Genomic DNA, 18,629 nt, shown 5'->3' on the forward strand with positions numbered 1-18,629 from the left:
GTAATGGTGGAGGAGAAATTGAATTAAAAAAGAGTCATGGCTGACCACAGGATACGAAGAGATATTGTTCTTGGCAGCCGCATTCTATTCATTCATCATTGACGTAAAGGTAATAGGACTTCAGAGCTGTACTAATGACCAACGACAGCCTCTCTGTAAAATAGATGAAAGGTGTGCCATTATGGGGTGGACTCATGAGAGGAGAGGCCATGCGGCTAATGACTCATTAGAGACATCTATAGCCAGACAGGCTGGGAGCCAAAAGGCCAGGAGTCCTTTTTAAAGACTCAATACCCCAGCTGACACTAATTGTAGCCGTCAGGATAGCATGGATTTTCATCGCAGATAATAACAGTCTGCTCCCCTGACACATCTTGGCCTGTTACCCACAACTGGCACTACCCAGGTCTGCTAGCCCAGCTCAACAGTGTCTCTGAGCTTGAAGAGTTGATGCACAAAAGCCACCATAAAACAGCAAGTGCTCGTTACAGTAATGATGGTTTTAAATCTGATAAGCTGGTAAATGTGAACCATCCAAGAGTGAGATGCAGCGCTGAGGCTGGTCTAAAAGGGAATGCCAGAGAGAGTAATTTTCAATATTCTCGTTGCATCATTCAGCTCCTGCAAGCACCTGCAGTGTTGAGCAGACACATCTCTCATTTGGACAGAGGCAAAGCGGGATGTTTTATGGTCTAGTCATACTCCCTGTCACTGTGCTAATGTGATTCAGTTCCAAAACAGTCAGAGGAAATGAGAAAAGCTACTCTTTCCCACCCTTGCAGCACTCAGACATGATACACATGGGGCTTTACACTGCTAGCAGGGAAAAAAAATATTACAAAAACCTTTCATGATGCATTGACATAAGGGGAGGAGAGAGACTTACCACCGACTGCTGCAACAGCAGCGTGAGATTCTTGATGCTTGATTTAAATGTTATAGTAGAAACTGTGGAGGAAAGATTGGTGGCAGTTCATTACACTTCAAACTGAAAATGACTGGCAGACACTCTCCCCTGGGCTAAGTGTGGAACAAGAGCTGGGGTACTGTATTTAACACAAGACAGACTATTGAATATGCTGGTGGTCAAAATAATAATCAGAAAAACACTCAGAGGGAGTACAGTGTTTTTTATGGTATCTGTAATCAGTTTTACTCAAAATTATCAATATCAATTGATCAGAATGCCTGCAGTGTTCACTATTAGTCATTTCATAAATAACTGCAGACTATACAAATGCAGGGAAAACATCCTGGCTGTGTTATAGTGAATAAAAAAATCACTTAAATTCACACAGAGGATAGCTGTGCACTATGTGGTCCTACTCAGCACAATTCAGCACTGTGACTGTGCAGAAGTGGCACTTTATCAACCTCAACTGCAGAGAGAGCCTGAATTTGAGACAGACATCTTTCAAAGACAGGCAATTATATTTTTTTATCATCTTCATCATATTCAAGAAATCTTCCCTGTTTCCTGATTTTTTTTTTCTTGACTTTACTGTTTGTGTTTTTTGCTCCTTTTGAAAAATGTCCTCCATGTTTACCTGGGGCCTGTACTACAGAGCAAGTTCAGCATACCCAGGATATCTTTAGGGACAGCTAAAAGTCATATTCAACAAAGTGAAATGTAAATGATAGCCTGTAATCATACATCAGAATAAGAAGATGTAGAAATACTGGAAATAATTTCCAAATATTAAAAGTAAGCTAAGGCTTAAAACACATGCAGGACTTATTATATATGACTTTAGCATAGAGTGAGTATTCTTGCTATTTAGTTTCTATGATGAAGACATCAATCTGAATGTGTCACATAAAAAAACTCAAAAGTAATGCCAGACTGTTTCTGCTACCAAAGCAAGGAGTAGAAAAGTAGTTAATGACTGATGAGGTCTATCTGACCCAAATGTTACATTTATAATCATGGGAGCCAATTAACAGTGTGTGGATTATTTTTCTAATAAAAGACAATCTTTCGTTTTTATTTCCAATTATCATCACACAGTTGTATCATGTTTCTCTGAGCTGCAGTGATGGAATCAGAGTATAAAATCATCCACACTGTCAGCTATCACTCCAGGGATAAAATCAACTTTGCACAATTAAAATGCAGCTAAAATTATCATTATGTGTTTAGTGTTGTAAATGATCTCTCCGTTTGTTAGAAGCTCTGATTTAAAACCAGAGTGGAAATAGAAAGCCTGGAACAATAAAATGTTTCCAGTGATCTGATTGGTCAGTGATCGGGGTGTTGACAGGTTGTGTTCCAATCCTCTGACGTTAACCTGCTCTGGAGTAGTTTAGTTGTTCAGCATAAGTTGCCATGGTGATGTACCCCAGTAAGAAGTGAACCACTATCGTGACCCTGAAAAGAGTTACCTCGCTAACCCCAAATCCCACTTTGTAGTACAGGCCTCTGTTGTCTTGATGAATTCTGTTTCCACAGCACTATTTCCATCAGTACACCAACAGATCCATGTCATACTCACTACTCTGCAACTCTGACGTCAGCCTTCTCTAACAGAACTGTTTTCATTCATTACTTATAATCCAGTCTTTGAGATATTGAGATGTTTCACATTAAAAGCCTTCTGGTATATTCTCTAACTTTTCTTGGTGGCTTTTAATTCGAAACACCAGAAGAAAATGTTGACTTTCATTGACTGTAACTTAACACCACTCACAAAAACTGTATTTTAGAGGCAATTTTGAAAACCTTTATTAGCAACCAGCCTTTATCTATTCATGCTGGCCATGTCTTGAGGCCATTATTCGAATGCCGCCTTTGGTTTGTGAATTTACAGTTTACTGTACATAAAGCAAAACAGTAGACTTGCAACTTTAGACCTCAGACTTGTGTTGAGAGCAAGCAGCACATACCATGGCTTGAGGTTGAAGCCAATGCAGAAGTAGCCTATCTTAATGTGAAATACCACCAACAGCCGCTATGCTGGCTCCAATTGATTCCCATTCAAAAAGCTTCAACTTCTCTCTAGAAATACTAAGTCAATCATTTTTTTCAATGAGTCATTATGGTTTCAATCACTAAATTGGAACCCCCTAATAAGTGTCCTGGTGGTCATTTTGGAAATTGTGCACAGCTCGGTTTTTCCAGTAAGCTAGCTTTTACTTCAGTCTGAGGAAAGCAACACCCCGCACTCCTTATTTGGAAGGTCCCTGCTCCAAATAGACACAAGGAGCAACTCTGGGCTTCAAACTGGCTCCAATGCAAATCAATGGGTGACGTCACGCCTCGCTACATTTATGATTGAGACTTAACTTGGACTTGACTGCTCTGAGACTTGACTTGACTTGAGAAAGCAAAAACACTCTTAACACACTCCTAGGTTTTGACCTAATAAAATCCCAAAACATTAAAAAATGGATAGTTCAGCATCAGCTGACTTTGCACAGCTGCACATCTTGAATATTTAATCTATTATGAAGCCTCTGCTTTGAAAGGACTTAAGTCTTAGTGATGTAACTTTGAATCCAAAATGTTTAAATGTCATTTGTCAGGAGGTCTGTTATTAAAGCTCACAGATTTCCAGGCAATAACCCTCTCCCTTAGTTTGACACTGACATTACATCTACATCTTAAGTGTATTATCACCAGGAGGGGTCTTGTATATAATTTATATATTTTTTTAAAATTACAATAATCTGCCTTTCAGCCAAGGGGTATGTCTGGAAAAAGTATGGGAAAACATTGCTGTCTCATCTAAACTTTTTACCATCAAATGATCAATTTAAGTGCTGGAGGAGCAAAGAAGTGCATTTGACAGGCAGTCAGTGACAGTATACTAATATGTTTATGTAAGAAAACACTATGATCAGCATCATGTATGAGCTGATGATTGAGAAATTGATTTAGAATCTTGTGGCATATCTGTTTTAAACTCCAGTAATAAGAAAATAAATATGTATAATATATATTACAAAAAATATTGCGCTGTTCAATAATCAGTATTCAATGACTTGCAATTTGGCTATGAAAACTTGAGATTTGACTTGGATTTGCCACTAAATATTTAACAGATCTAGAAAGTAACAAATTAAATCATGTATTCATTCATTCATTCACAGTAAGTGTATCTGACCAAGTGGCAGTAAAAAGGCAATAGATGACACCATGATCATGTAGTCGCCCCCTCTCTGCAATACTTCTACAAAGCAGAGGAAGCTTTGCATCTATTAAACTGGGTGTACTTCTTTTTTAAAGGGCTTCCAACGGCAAATTAAAACCATGCCACCTCAGTCAACCATCTCAATGAGAGGAAACAAATCCATAACCACTGGCTTTAAAAGGCCACAGGACCAACAAACCTTTTAAAAGACCAAAAGAGGTGTAAGCTGAGAAACAAAGGTCAATCTAATATGGACTTCTTTAACGATTGTTTCGCTCTTTGACTAATTCCCAGAGGCAAAAAAAAAAAAAAAAAAAAAAAAAAAAGACAAGAGGGTGGGTGGGGGGTGAGGAAAGAGCCAGTTAGCTCCACTGCTCTTCTCTGCCAACTGAAAATGTGTCTTACGCCACAAAAATCCCACTGGGAATTGAACCAAGGTGAGATTTTCACCCACTGCTAAAGTCCTCTTCAACTAACATTAAAATGGCTCTTAAAGGTAATATTCACAGTTTTCATAAATATTTCAAGATGGGCCACGGTAATGATAGCGAGGGCGAGGCTAGCCCTGCCTCATGTCTGCTATTACTAGGCTACTCTAAACTCCCCATGAGAATTTCTAGATTTAATTTAGGCATTTGGGGATGATGCTTGGCGGCGACAAGGGCCATCCATCTTCTCTTAACAGTCCTAATCTTTATAGAGGCTCCAGACTTCAGGTAGTGCATGTGATGGATAGCACCCCTGGCTGAGGACAGTCCATTAGCAGGAAGAGAAAACCACAAAGCCAAAGCCCTGTTACACTGTCTTAAGTGCAATTCGGAGGTAGTGGCAGCTCTGTATACTACATTACCAAAAGAAAAAACAATGTTTTGGAACAAACGTCCACCCCAGTTAACCGTCCCAGTACCCCTCATAGGTTCAGATTATTGAACTCCAAGCCTGCAGAGAGTTTCACCCCAACTGCCACAGTGCTCGGCAGCCATTAAAGAAAAGTAACTCTCTCCACAACAGTGGGAGTGTTATCCTGACTTGGGGCAACAGTCACAGAATAAGAATGGACTGGAGTGCATCCACTTTACACTTCGTTTTGAAGCTTCAATCACCAACATCCAAGACATGTTCAATAGTTTAGCGCTGAAATAGCAAAATAAAAACTTCTCAACTCTGATTGACAGAGCTCTTGATACAGTACGTTGACTGACAGTGTGTGACAGCTCAGTCAGTAGTTGATATCAGTCTGAGTTAAAGATTTTTTCATGAGCACCGACTGAAACTAGGTCTTTATTTTGTGATTTCAGAGATATGTGTAGGTGGGGGGAAAAATAATATTTTCTGCCTAGAGGACCTAACCTTGAGGGTTTAAGATGTATACCTGTTTTAAAAACCCCCTCAAGCATGAAATCATGCTCAACTTTGAATATATCACTGATGCTAATTTGTGTATTCAGAAATCTCAGTGACCTTGCACCGCGTGGCATTATCGGGATGATGTTATATAAACAGAAAATAAACAGAAAAACAAACTTTGCTAGTTAATCAGTTCAAGCGAAGATGATGTGCTTTTACTCCCCCCATGATGTCCAATTAAGAGTCGTGTTTATCACTGGAGCTCTGCAGCTGAGCTTTTTACAGGTACCCACTGCTGCTGCCACCACTTTTATCTGTGCAGACAGCAGGACACCAGTTCAAAACAAAAACATGGATTATGTATAAAGTAAGGGGGGGGAAAAATTCTCATCCATATTTGCAAAGACTTGTTTGTTAAATCGTTTTGAGCAAACACAAAAACACTGTTTATCACACATTCATTTGGCATTATAGCAAGCTTCAGTGCATTTCAACGGAGTAAATAAAGGGAAGATAAAATGCAGTAATCCATCACAAATCATCTCAGGCCTCCTGTCATCTCTCACAGCATGCTAGCCTGCCTTGGCTTTAATTAAGTTATTCTGGAACTGCTGACAACAAAATAAATAAAGAAATGGAGGGGAAATAGAGAAGAGTGTAAAGTGTGGGGAGTTTCTATGGAGACCTAAAGCATTTGGCTTGATCCCAATAATTTGTTCTCTGCTGTCTTCATCTCTTTTTCTGCCTCTCTCTCTTTTCTCTCTCAAGTTTATACTCACGTAAACTCTCTTTCCTCACACACGCATCTCCCTCAACGGCACAGAACTTATAACTTTGATTATAATCACTGTCATGCTTCAAACATCACAGCATTTCAGCACATCTATTCTGGATTTCTTTCTTTAAAACTGACATTTTTGTTTTTTTGTTTTATTTAAAAATCTCAAAAAGTGTTCATCAGTGAACTTTTTACATGATTTAAATGTGACAGTATATTAAATATGACTATATCATATATAAACAACGTCTGTGATAAAATGTCTTCCTGTTACCATATATATATAAAAAATAATAGTCTTATATTTACTGCTGACTAATGTAATATTTTTTCAGCAAATACCTTCAGACCCGTCACTGTTTACTGTCCTACATCAAACAGGACCATTAAACAAGTGAACATCAGCCAAATTCAGCAGAGCGAAAGATAATAAAAAATGCAAAACCTTCTCCACAAGCTATATATTTCATGTACTTTACAAGTTGTTCGAGATATAACAGCTAGTACATCTCGATAAGTAATGGTGAAAAGTGGAAAAACTCTGCTACTTGACTCCTGTATTCAGTCTCAATTTGGACATCGACATCAACACCTTTTAAAGCCTCAGGCTTGTTTCAAAGCAGTGATGGAGGAGGTCTTAACAGCCTCTCTACAGATGATTTTAGGGAGAGAGAAGATGGATGATAGATGGGTGAACTTTATATTTGACCCCAAGGGGAAACAGAGCACAATGTAAACTGTGTGCAGGCAGGCCAAACTGGAATTAATAAGGAGGAGAGATTAAAGTTCACTTATCAACTTAAAGGTTCAGTTGGGCTTTTGAAGTTTCAAACTTTCATTTGAAACGGTGGTCTACCTACAGGTGGTCTATTTACATCGAGATACTGATTAGTTTGTGAGTGGTGTTTGGGTGAATGCTTATGCTTTAAACTAGGCTGGTGCTGAATGAAAGTATTGAATTGTTGGCTAAGATGTCCTCTTTTCCTGGTAACCTGTAACACAACTTAAAGGATAAGTTCATAGTTTTTCCAGTCTGTCTTAAAACAATAGTCAGGTGCCCAAATGAACAATGAAACAGGTTTTTCTTGCAAAAATGTATTTAAAAGTTTCGAGATATTATGAGGCTTCAGCAGTCTGAGTCAGTCAAATAAAGTGGACATCTTCCACAGCTACAGTCTTTTTAGTAAAAAAAAAATCCCTCTTTGTTTGTCGACAGACAGTGTTTTCCAGCTCAGCTTTAGTGGAAGGATCGAACAAAATGAGGGAATTTGGCACTAAAGAGACAATAACTTTGAGAGATATTGACTTAATTAGACTAATTTGGACAGCTGAAGCCTCATACCAGCTCAAATAAACTTTTAAATACATTTTTCTATGGAAGGGGGGCTGTGGATTCTATCCCTCATTACTTACATTGAAAGCGCATTATGAAGGGATCTCTAAGAGTCAGTATGAACAGGAGGAATGATTACAGCAAGAAAAACATGCATATGTGTTCATTTCAGAACCTGACTTATTATAGGACAGACTTGAAAAATTGTGAACCTATCCTCTAATATTAATCTTTCCTACAAAACATGTCATAGGCCTGTAATTATAAATGCATTTGATTGAAACAATATGAAAACAATTTTTCATAAGTTTTGTTGACAAAATTTAAAGTTTTGGTTATCTGCTAATGACAAAATTATGACCAAGACTAACATGCTTTGCAATCACAAGACAATCTAAGACAAAACAAGCTTTCAAAATTAACTTTGCAACTATGGGCCCTCTATCTATTTCCATTTCTCCATTTACTGTTTATGAGCAGGTACTTTTGGTTTTTCATGCTTTTTCATAATGAAGCACACCTTGACACAATGCTGCATGGCTCTCCTAATTATGGAGTGCTTGAAAATTCCACAAAGAGCCTAAAAAACAACGCAGGAACATTCTGCTGCATTTGGCACAGACTGTGTTGATACACAAAACAAACATTTAAAATAAACTTATTTAACTCATTAATGTCAAATTATTAGTTGTGTTTATTTTGTAATGCTAAACTAAGTCAGATTTCAGCAAAACTGTAGGACACATGCTGAGCAGGTGATGAATTAATGATGAATTAATACACACTAATTGGATATTAAAATCATTTAAGACTCATTAATGTTCAAGTAAAATGAAGGCCTTAATGAAGGCCTTATGCTTGTGTCCCTTGAAAACTTTAAATTTGGCATTTATATAAAAAAAATAAGTGTAAAATGTTTCATGACAATAGCAATGAGTGGGCAGATGAGATTTTTTTTTAAATAAGACAAAGCAGAATGGAGGATTTCCTCACGGGAGGAGAAACCTTGGCTCCTAACTCTATCCATTGTCTCCTAGTCTTTTATTTTCCTCTTCCTCAACAGAGGGATAATCAGCTTCAAATGACACCATATTGTTGATAGCAGAGAGGCTTATTGTCCTCCTTTCATGTGTCTGATAAAAGACACAGAGAGCTACTGTTGCAGCCGCCAGGATTGAGAGGAGAGTACCATTACACTTCCTCATCTCCATAAAGCCTCCATTCATCCATTTACCTCTCTGGACTCTGGGCTCCGCCAGCCTGAAGGAAGAAGCAGTCGAGTGCAGAAAGCTGCTTCATTTTGCTCTGCTCAGTATGGCATGGCACCCAAGCAGGCTGATGTGCTGAGTAGTGACAGTCAGCAGATTCGCTTTGTTGTGCACTTTCATTTAGGCAACAAGGGACTGCTTTCGTTAAGTGCAACTCACTGGGATGAAAGAATTAGAGTTGGCGAAGGCAGGCAACGTTAGTTTTACTCCATCACTTTGAAATCCCAGCTATAACCATCTGTCTAACTCACTCCAGAAATTCAAGCCAGCAGAACCGGGGACAGATTATTCATTTCAACTCCTACAGTAGACGGAGCACTGTAGTTATATGGCTTATCTTTACAGCACTGATGCAGAAACTAGACAGACTTAAAGTTATCACAATTGAATATTAATATAACTTAATTATCCTTCAGGGGAGATATCAGTCCAAACATTGCTGATGGGAATGCAAGATGTGCTGGAGCATTGTGCCGAACATTTTAACGGCTCATCCTTAATGGGCGAGGAGCTCAGGGGAAGAAAAAAGGAGCACTTACAGTTAGAACCCGTTCAGAGCATCCGAAGATGACAGTGTGTGTTTTCTTTTCTCTCTCCTAGATAAAACCTGTCCAGAAAACTCTAGAAAACTGTTTGAAAAGAGTTCAATACATCACTGCTACATCACGACCAGATGGCTGAGCATTAGCAGGAGAGGCTGGAGTCTGAAACCTGACAGTCATTCAATTCACACATCCACTGACCCTTCCGCCCACACATTGCTGCATACACACACACACACACACATACACAGAGTAATATGTGTTTACAAAATAGAGCCCTCGAGGAGTATAATGGCCGGCAAAAGCTTTTGTGGGCTCTGAAGAGAGGGGTGACTGACCCTCACTTGGCCATCTTCATTAAAGCCTCTGGGAGAGCAAAGGGAGCTATAGGCCAATGCTGAAGTAGAGCAAAGCTAACCAGCAATCTCCCACACATATGATATACGGAGCTGCGCACACACACACACACACACAAATTATTCATACGCTCACATACTCTAATAAACACACACATTTGTTTATCAGGAAACAATGATCAGACATGCACACACTGTCAGAGTCTATTCTCACACTATAAAGGTCATATTCACAGGTGCAAGGATTGTCTAATTGCACATTTCATACAATCTTGAGCCTCTGAATGGAAACTGTGAATGCATTTCTAAAGATAAAAAAGCAATAAGAGCGCACAGTATTATGTTTCTCCCCAAACATATTTGGTGGAATCATTGGCATTCAAATTACAGAGTATATTTTCCAGCTGATATACTTTAAACAAGATAATCATCAGCAGAGGGAAGTGAGGTAGAAATTTCATTGAGCAAACAATGATTATTTTATTCATAATCCCGGGGAAAGGAATAGGCAGAATATCGGATGAGATGGTTCAGGGCGAGGCCAGCTTAAAGCCTGTTCTCGTCAACGACTGCCCCGCACCGCAGGAAATACAAAAGAAAACTGCATCCTACAATCAATAAGATGAAATGAGAGTTGTATGACATGACAAAATGATCATATGGAGATATTGTAGTTCACAGTTTGCATGTGCAAATTAATAACACATTTTACTAAAATCTGTCACAGCAGGACTTCCTGAACACTTGACAACATATTGTAAATATTTTTTTCATAAATAAGGTTTTTTTTCTCTAATAAAACCATTTAATTTAAACCTATATTGCTAATGTGACTCATAAAAACACCCCACAGAACAAAAATACATAAAAATATCAAGCTTGTCTGCTGTTTCACTTGGATGAATCCCAAATATAGAAATATTTTTTAAGATATATACATTTTCTAGCACACTTACAGAGCCTGTCCCTTTGGATCAATTACTACTCTGACTGTTTGCTATAACCAAATATTTATAATGGGGTCTCTATAGTGTTTGATGGTGTAATCTTACTTTACATATTGTACATTCCTCCATTAAATGGTGACTTGTATGCTTTGTTTTTGAACTTATTTATTTTATTTTATTAATTTATTGTAATTTAGTACAGTGGTCAGACAGGTGGGAACAGGGTAGGGGAGCGTCACATTGACATACCTGTTTATTGGTCTTTGTTTATGGTTCAGTGTACATTCAAGTGTTGAAACTAAAGATATTGACATTTCTTACAAATGTTTGAAAAATAAAAAATAGATAAATAAATAGAAGGGTTTTGTGCCAAAATGACACATAAATTGAAAGAAATTACACCCTCTGTTCCCATATCTGGCATAAACGTTAAGCAGACAGACCTTTTTTAACAGCATTGTCATAGTAGGGAAAGCACAGGTGTTACTAATCATTTTAACGATGGCTTTGTTATTCTCAAGAGTCCCAGTAAGTCATGAGAGTGTGACAGTGAGCCCACATGCACAATATCAGGATCCTAAAACTGAAGCAGCTAAATGGGACTCAGCCATCTTCAGTTTTATTATTCACACCTGTGTTTTCCTCCTGTGACATGTCAAAATGTCCTCTGTGAAAAAGGCCTACTACAGTAAGGCTGAGTTAGAAGTTGGGTTTCATCTGCATATAAAATGGTCCATTTTATGTTTTTCAACATTGCCTGATGAATTGGCATGTCACAAAATGAATGTTTAATATTTAGGCTTGAAAACCTAATTTTTGTACATATCACCATTTCTTTAGTCTCTTGCATCAAGACTTATTTTTGCTTTTCTTCAGCACATCCTCTTGTCAGGTCTTGAATGTTCAAAATCACATCCTCATTCAGTCATTCACGACTCCCCATACCAGGGACAGACTGGGACTATTTGTATAATGGCCTGCTCCACAGAGTGACTGACCCACCGGGATTTCTCCCGGTGCTCCTGATGGCCAGTCCGACTGCCCTATACTATATAACAGACCCTCAGTACTGTACTCTACAGTGAGCAGTAAATTGAGACTTTGGACACTTAAGAATCCTCATTATTGTCATCGCTGACAGGTGTATCTATAAAATGCGATGCCTTACATAGTGGGGTTGTTAGCACAGTATATGTCATGAACACTACTTTTCATTCCACTGGGAATATTTGAGTATATATATAGTGAAGAAATTCTGTGTCAGAATTCAGACACACATAAAATAATGGAAAGTTACTATAGAAATACAGAGTGATTTTGGAAACAGTTATGGTCAGTATTTGTTAGTTATGACACCTTTAATAAGCAATAGATTTAACTGACACAAAGACTTATTGTCACCATACTGATTCTAAAAAAACACTATCAAAGCATCATTGGTAGAGTATCAGAGTTAGAGCTGAAATAATTACTTGATTAATCAAATAGATGTTTAGAAAGAATTTGCTGTAAACAAGTTACAAGTTTGATCCCTGCAAAGATTCCATAACAGTCACTGTATCCAGGACTAGGTCACAGTGGCATCAGTCTGAGTAAGGAAACCCAGACATCCTTCACCCCAGCAACACCCTCCAGCTCCTCCAGGGGGATCCCAAGGCGCTCCCAGGCCAGAGGAGATGGAATCCCTCCACTGTGTTCTGGGTCTGCCCCAGGGTCTCCTACCAGTTGGACGTGCCAGAGACACCTCCAGAGGGAGGCGTCCAGGAGGCATCCTAACAAGGTTCCCAAAACACCTCAGCTGGCTCCTTCTAAAACGAAGGAGCAGTGGCTCTACTCTGACCTCCCGAGCTCCTCACTGTATCTCTAAGGCTGAGCCCAGACACTCATTTCAGCCGCTTGTACCACAAACACTGTACCACAAGCTTAGATATTCTGTCTGATGAAATGTAGAATAATGACATTCTGTATGCCAATGTAGGCTTATACTCATTAACCAAATGTTAAAATCAAAAATTACATTGATTAAAAGGAGCATGTGCAGTCATAATTACTCTCTGAAACAAAATTTAACGGTTTAAAAATGTTTTAAATGGTGTCACCTGAGGGTCCGTGATGTATTGAATTAGAGCACATTGGATATAAGTCAGATTTTACAACAACAAATAGAACAAAATGGGTCAGATTGAACTGTGTTCAAAGTGGATTCAAATGCAATTCAAACCTCAGTTGAGTGAAACATCCATATGCTTCTTGTACCCTGCTGTTGGACGAAAACATGCTTGCGTACGTGCACACTCATCCGTGTCATTACTATGACAACCATGACAGCAAATGATTATACTGTCCAAGCACACAAATACGATCTAGTCACTTGTAAATTACAATGTGGACACACTCTCTGCCCTAAAGATCATTTTGGAAAAACAAATTTGCCTGCTACCTTGAATACACCACTCTGAATCTGAATATCACTTGACCCCCCCCCCACCAAAAAAGAAAAAAGCAACATTAAAAACACCAGCAGCAACAACAAAATAAACACTCTCCTTATAGAGAATTTATATATGAAATCTGTGAATGCCTATCATTTCAAATGATAGTAGACGCTCATCGTGATGGGTGAGGTGTGAAGTGAGTGTGAATTTATCTTTAGTTTATTTCAGTATTCTGTAACAGTGAAGATGTCAGAAACTATGGGTGTTTGAACTATGTCAAAATCTCTGACAACTGTGAACTGCAGCTTCAAGTGTGAATGAAAAGCTTTTTGTAAAACTTTGTGTTGATTCTTTGTCATCAACAGCATGATGGTGGTATTTTTTTGGGACTGAGACAAGAGAATGTCAGAGTGTTACCCGTTGATGGTGTTGGTGGAAATCAATAACACATTTAGTAAGGCACTGCTACAGCATAGGACTCAAATTCTAGGTGCTTTGTGCAATACTTGTATATATTTTTCAAACACCAGCATCCTGTTACCAATACCCAGTTCCTCCCCAATTTTGGAATGACTGATTCCCCTGTACAATGGCGGATGTCACCGCTAACTCCACTCTTGATTTAAACAGCCATGTCATCTCATCCCCAATTGCTTTCTTTCACCTGCCAGTGAGTCGCTCCACTGGGAAGACTTAACACACGCAGAGGTTAAAACTGGTCCTTAAGGTCTTATCTTCTTTCATTTACATCCCTAATTTTTCCACCTAATTGGGCAACTTTCAATTTAATTAAAGGGGTAAATTGTTTTGCATGGCTTGAGATCATTTGGCCTACTTTTTTTTACCATTTGGGCATTTTTTCCCCATTGAAAAGTCCTCCTCTCCTGATGGCTGAGATCGACAGTGCACTGAGTTCAGCAGGCTCGGCACAACGATGACAGATAACTGACAAACAAAACCAAATGTTGTTTCAGTTTATTATTTATTTTATAAATTACTTTTCAGTCTTAAGTCTGTGGTAAAAGATGTGCAAAAAGCTTCCATCTGTTCATGTAAGTGAGGACTTTTGAAGGGTAACGTCACAACTTTTTATTGTAACTATGGTTTTGGGTTTCCTTAATTATACCAATAAATTATTATTTCTCCTCTTGCACTCATATTCAGCTACATAACTTGAGGCTCCATCATGATGTAGTGTAATTGGGAAATTGGAAAAAATTATATGTATTGCTGCTCTTTCAGACTGAATGAATTGATGTCGCATCATGCTGCTGCCAGTATCTGTGTTCTCACTCTGTTTGGATCGGGTACAGTTGTCTCCAGGTCTTGGGGTGCCTTGGTGGCCTAGAGATTAAGGTGCTAACCATAGACCACAACATCCCCAGTCAGTGTCATGCTGTGCATCTTTGCTGTATGTTGTGCGCCCACATTTCTTGTCATCTTTCTAAATTTAACTATCAAAAGGCATAAAATGGACCCAAAATAACTAAAAATATATAATTATTGGGTCTTTTTGGACTGAGTCTGTCTGCCCCCACTTTGGATTTGGTTAGGTTTTCCACAGGTCCATTTTGGTTTGATCCATCTGAAGACCTCTATTTCCTGCATACAAACACTGACCATTGTGTGCTTTGGAATGTACAACCAAGCAGAAAGTGAACCTGGACCTCTGCAGTGGTGTGTGAATATTTTGCATCTGCATCACCAGTGGTTTTACACGTTATTTAAGGCTTATCCAAATCATTACCACAACAATGTACTGATATGAACAATTAAATCTAGCAGTCGTGTTGTCCTACTGCAGTCCCAAAGTCCCAAAGTCCCAAAACTCTTCGGAGCTGTTGAATGTTTGGGTTGGTATCGGTTTAAACATAAAGCTGCAGAGAAATATGGATATGCTCATTGCAGAATGGGCCAGTATGAGTAAAACTGTCAGTCAGATTTAAAGAACTGTTCAGAATAAGCCAACTCAGTAATGGAATCCAACTTCCTTTAAAAAATCAAAGAGAAAATCCCTTTTAACTCAGCACTGGCAGGTAAACATAGACAATCACTGCCCACATCCCATCACCTCTGACCACTGATCACACAACAGGGTCATCAATAGATAAATCTATGCTTTAACACACCCAAAGACAAAACTAACCGAGCTAAACAGCTTCCATTTTGTGAGAGGTACTGTACACACCAGCTCTGAATTTCGATGACTGCTTATCAAAATTGAAACTACCCAATAAAACAGACTTGTAAATCATACGGAAGTCCCTTATGAACATCAACATTTCCTTAGAAGGCTGCTTCATTTATTTTTCACCCATGCATATTTAACAGTCGCTCTCACTTGGGGAAAACAGGCCACTTCATGGAACTCATTCCAGGAATTCATCACCACTCTGTCAGGGACTCTGGCAGCCAAATATTTCTATGTCAGAAATACACATTCGGAAAAAAAAGGGAAAAAAAGCTGTAAGGAAATAGGACAATCTAATGATAAACTGTGCTCACGACACGATGAACCAAAAAATATAATTCCTTAGACAAGAACACAGTCATATTATGCAATAATTCAGATGTTGTGGAACAGTTGATTCCGAATCCAAAGGTTATATATCCAGAGAAGAAATCCAGAAACAAACAAACCTTAATCCCCTTACCATCTCCTTTTTTTTAAAGATGACTTCCTCTCTTTGCACTGTCAGATTTTATCACCACTGTTCGTCTCTCTTTTGGTATTTGCTGCCTAGATCTTAAGATTAAAGCCCAGAGAGTGAGATACCCAGAGAATATACAGTGTTGTCTCTGACTGCTTTACAATTCTCTGCACTTACATAAGAATTCTTCAAATTTAAATCCAATCTGAATATCAGAAATCATGCAGATCCTAATCAGAAAAGTAATAGCAGTATGTTGACATTAATGCTTTTCCAACTTTTATCTACAGACGCTTTATTTGTAGCAACTGCTAAACTAAAAAAATTAACAGAAAGACAACAAAATAATATTTGGTAGACTACCGTGAAAGCCCCAGTTCAAAGAAATATGGACTTGCGGTGCATTGCATCATGTAATGGGGCACACCACGAGTCATCTGCCACAGAGCTCTTTCCAGACAGACCTGCAGCTGAGTGTGTGCAGCAAAAACAGAAAGATTCATAGATCTTTTTTTTTAATTCTCTTTTTTTACTGCCATCACCTCATTTAAGCAAAAAAAAACCCCTCCTGTATGATATTTATGGGACATAAATAAGAAGCAGACAAATCTAATTTATTTCAGGGTCAATTCCATCAGTATCCAGTGTCAGCTCAATCAATGGCAGTGAAAACACCGTTCTCTTAGACTTAAAGGAAAATCAGTAAAAACAAAATCTCCATAAGCGCCTTTGTAAGATACAGAGGGTCTACGTGGCTGCATCATAAAGGTCTAATTTAGCCTGTTTTTCCAAGCGAGAGCTGCATGAACACACCCACCGATTGCCACATGACCTCCGCAAAGAACTAAAACATAGGGTGTTTTCCCTCAGCTCAGCCATAATGATACATTACTATTTATGTTCCGGCAGCTGGTGGGTGACTGCGCTGAAAAGTCACTCAGTCTGCCTTCTTTATTTTCCCCTTGAATCTTGTAAGGCACTGCAAGTTTCAGTTTTATATGAATGCCACTGTTAGTTAAGATGTAAATTCCTTTTATAAGTGATGTCTCAAGTTTTTTTGAGCTGTGTGTGAAAATGTTTCATCAAGTGAAGGACTTTGTTTTGCGCAGTCTCACGTGTTTATTGGTCAGTAAAACAGCAACTTAACTTAACTTAATAGGAGGGGCAAAGTAGTCCTGAAACCATTAATGGATCAACAGAAAATTAAGTAGCAAATATTTTGATAATTCTTATTTCTTTTCAAGCAAAAATGTCAAACATTGACAGGATCCAGTTTCTCAAATGTGTGGATTTGCTGCTTTTCTTTGTCATATATGATAGTAATTTGAGTATTTTTGAGTCTTGGATTGTTGGTCTGACAAAACAAATAATTTGGATGATAACACTCTTCTGAACCTACTAGCAGGTGTAGCAGGCCCCTTCTAAGCCACATCTATTAGGCTGATAACCACTGATAACGCCCATTCAATCAAGCGATAACATTTGAAGCAAATGGACATATGTCACAATTCTTTGAACACTTACTATAAAGGCTCATTTGAGAACATAATCATCAGATTGATCAACAACGAAAATAATCATTTGTGGCAGCACTAGTCTGAAGTGAAGATACTGTGAAAAATAACACCCAAATCAAACATGTTTATATAAGCAGGTTCTCACATACTAAGAAAGGAGTGTAGCTTGTGTTTTATACTGTGCATCCTCATATGTGTCTCAGCTTAGAAAGCTGGTAAAAGCTTGGAAAATTAAGTAGGAGTTTGGCTGATTCTCTAAACATAATTGTGTATTTAAAACATTTTACCAAGCTACAGCAGGCTGTAACAGAGGCTCATCATTGTTGACCCATTTATCACTAAACTATTAACAAATATTTAAGAGCTTTGGTCTTTTCTGTATATGCAAGAGAAATATTTGCAGAGATTTACTGTGTTTGTTTATTAAAGATCAATGTCTTAACAACATGGGTCACCGTGTTCTGCTCAGTTTCTCATCTGTTCTCTGCTGCCAAGGGCACTCTGCAGCATAATGCATGCAGCCCAAAACAGTAGGCATACTGGGCACATGATGAAAAGTTAGATATGCTTTCTTTAGGCATTAAATACCGCACGCAATCAAAGGTGAAATTAGCACTTTCTGGTTTATTAAATCCCAGGGAGGGAGTCATTTGATTATTCTGCTCCTCCACTTGTGCTTCTTACCGCTGTCACACCTCAAACTACAAATTAATTGGGTTAAAAATGCAAAAAGGCTGAACCTCATTTTCTTCCACATTCTGCACAGGAAAAAAGCTCACAGTCCTGTTGAGTCAAAAAAAAAAAATCATCATTTTCCTTTCAGCCACTTTCCCAAAAGACATCTACCAGATCCAGACCTATTAATGTATGTATTTACATGTATATGATTTGTTTTCTCCTTGAACCAGACTCTAGAAATGTGCCGTTTCTCCACAGATAATTAATTGTGAAATATAGTCCGAGTGTTAGGGCATCTAGGAAGACTCTCCAGGGGTAAGGGTATATTTTAACTGGTTCATAACAACAACTATCACAGAATATAAAGCATGTGTGGGAATAAAAAAATCATCAATAGCTTCACAAAGTCTCCCACCCATCTTTCAGTGCAGCTTCAGATTTAATATTTAAGATTTAATAATGTGATGATATTGTATTCTGTAGTTCCAGACCTATGGAGAGAATTGTCCATATCAATTGTCCTTCATCTGAGAAGCTGCATATTTTTTTCTGAAATTGAGTAATATTCCTCATTAAATCAGAAAACAAAATGAAGGAGTATAATTAAAATGCCCTTTTGTAAATATTAAAAAATCTGAAATCGTTCT

The 18,629-nt window shown here is 38.3% G+C and overlaps 1 protein-coding gene across 1 annotated transcript in view; it reads right to left on the reverse strand.

Annotated features, from left to right (window-relative positions):
- Positions 1–18,629, reverse strand: part of cadm1b (cell adhesion molecule 1b) — a 154,491-nt gene that overhangs the window by 113,090 nt on the left and 22,772 nt on the right. The window lies entirely within an intron of this gene.

The sequence above is a fragment of the Thunnus maccoyii genome, chromosome 6 (assembly GCF_910596095.1).
Source record: "Thunnus maccoyii chromosome 6, fThuMac1.1, whole genome shotgun sequence".
Taxonomy (NCBI): Eukaryota; Metazoa; Chordata; class Actinopteri; order Scombriformes; family Scombridae; genus Thunnus; species Thunnus maccoyii.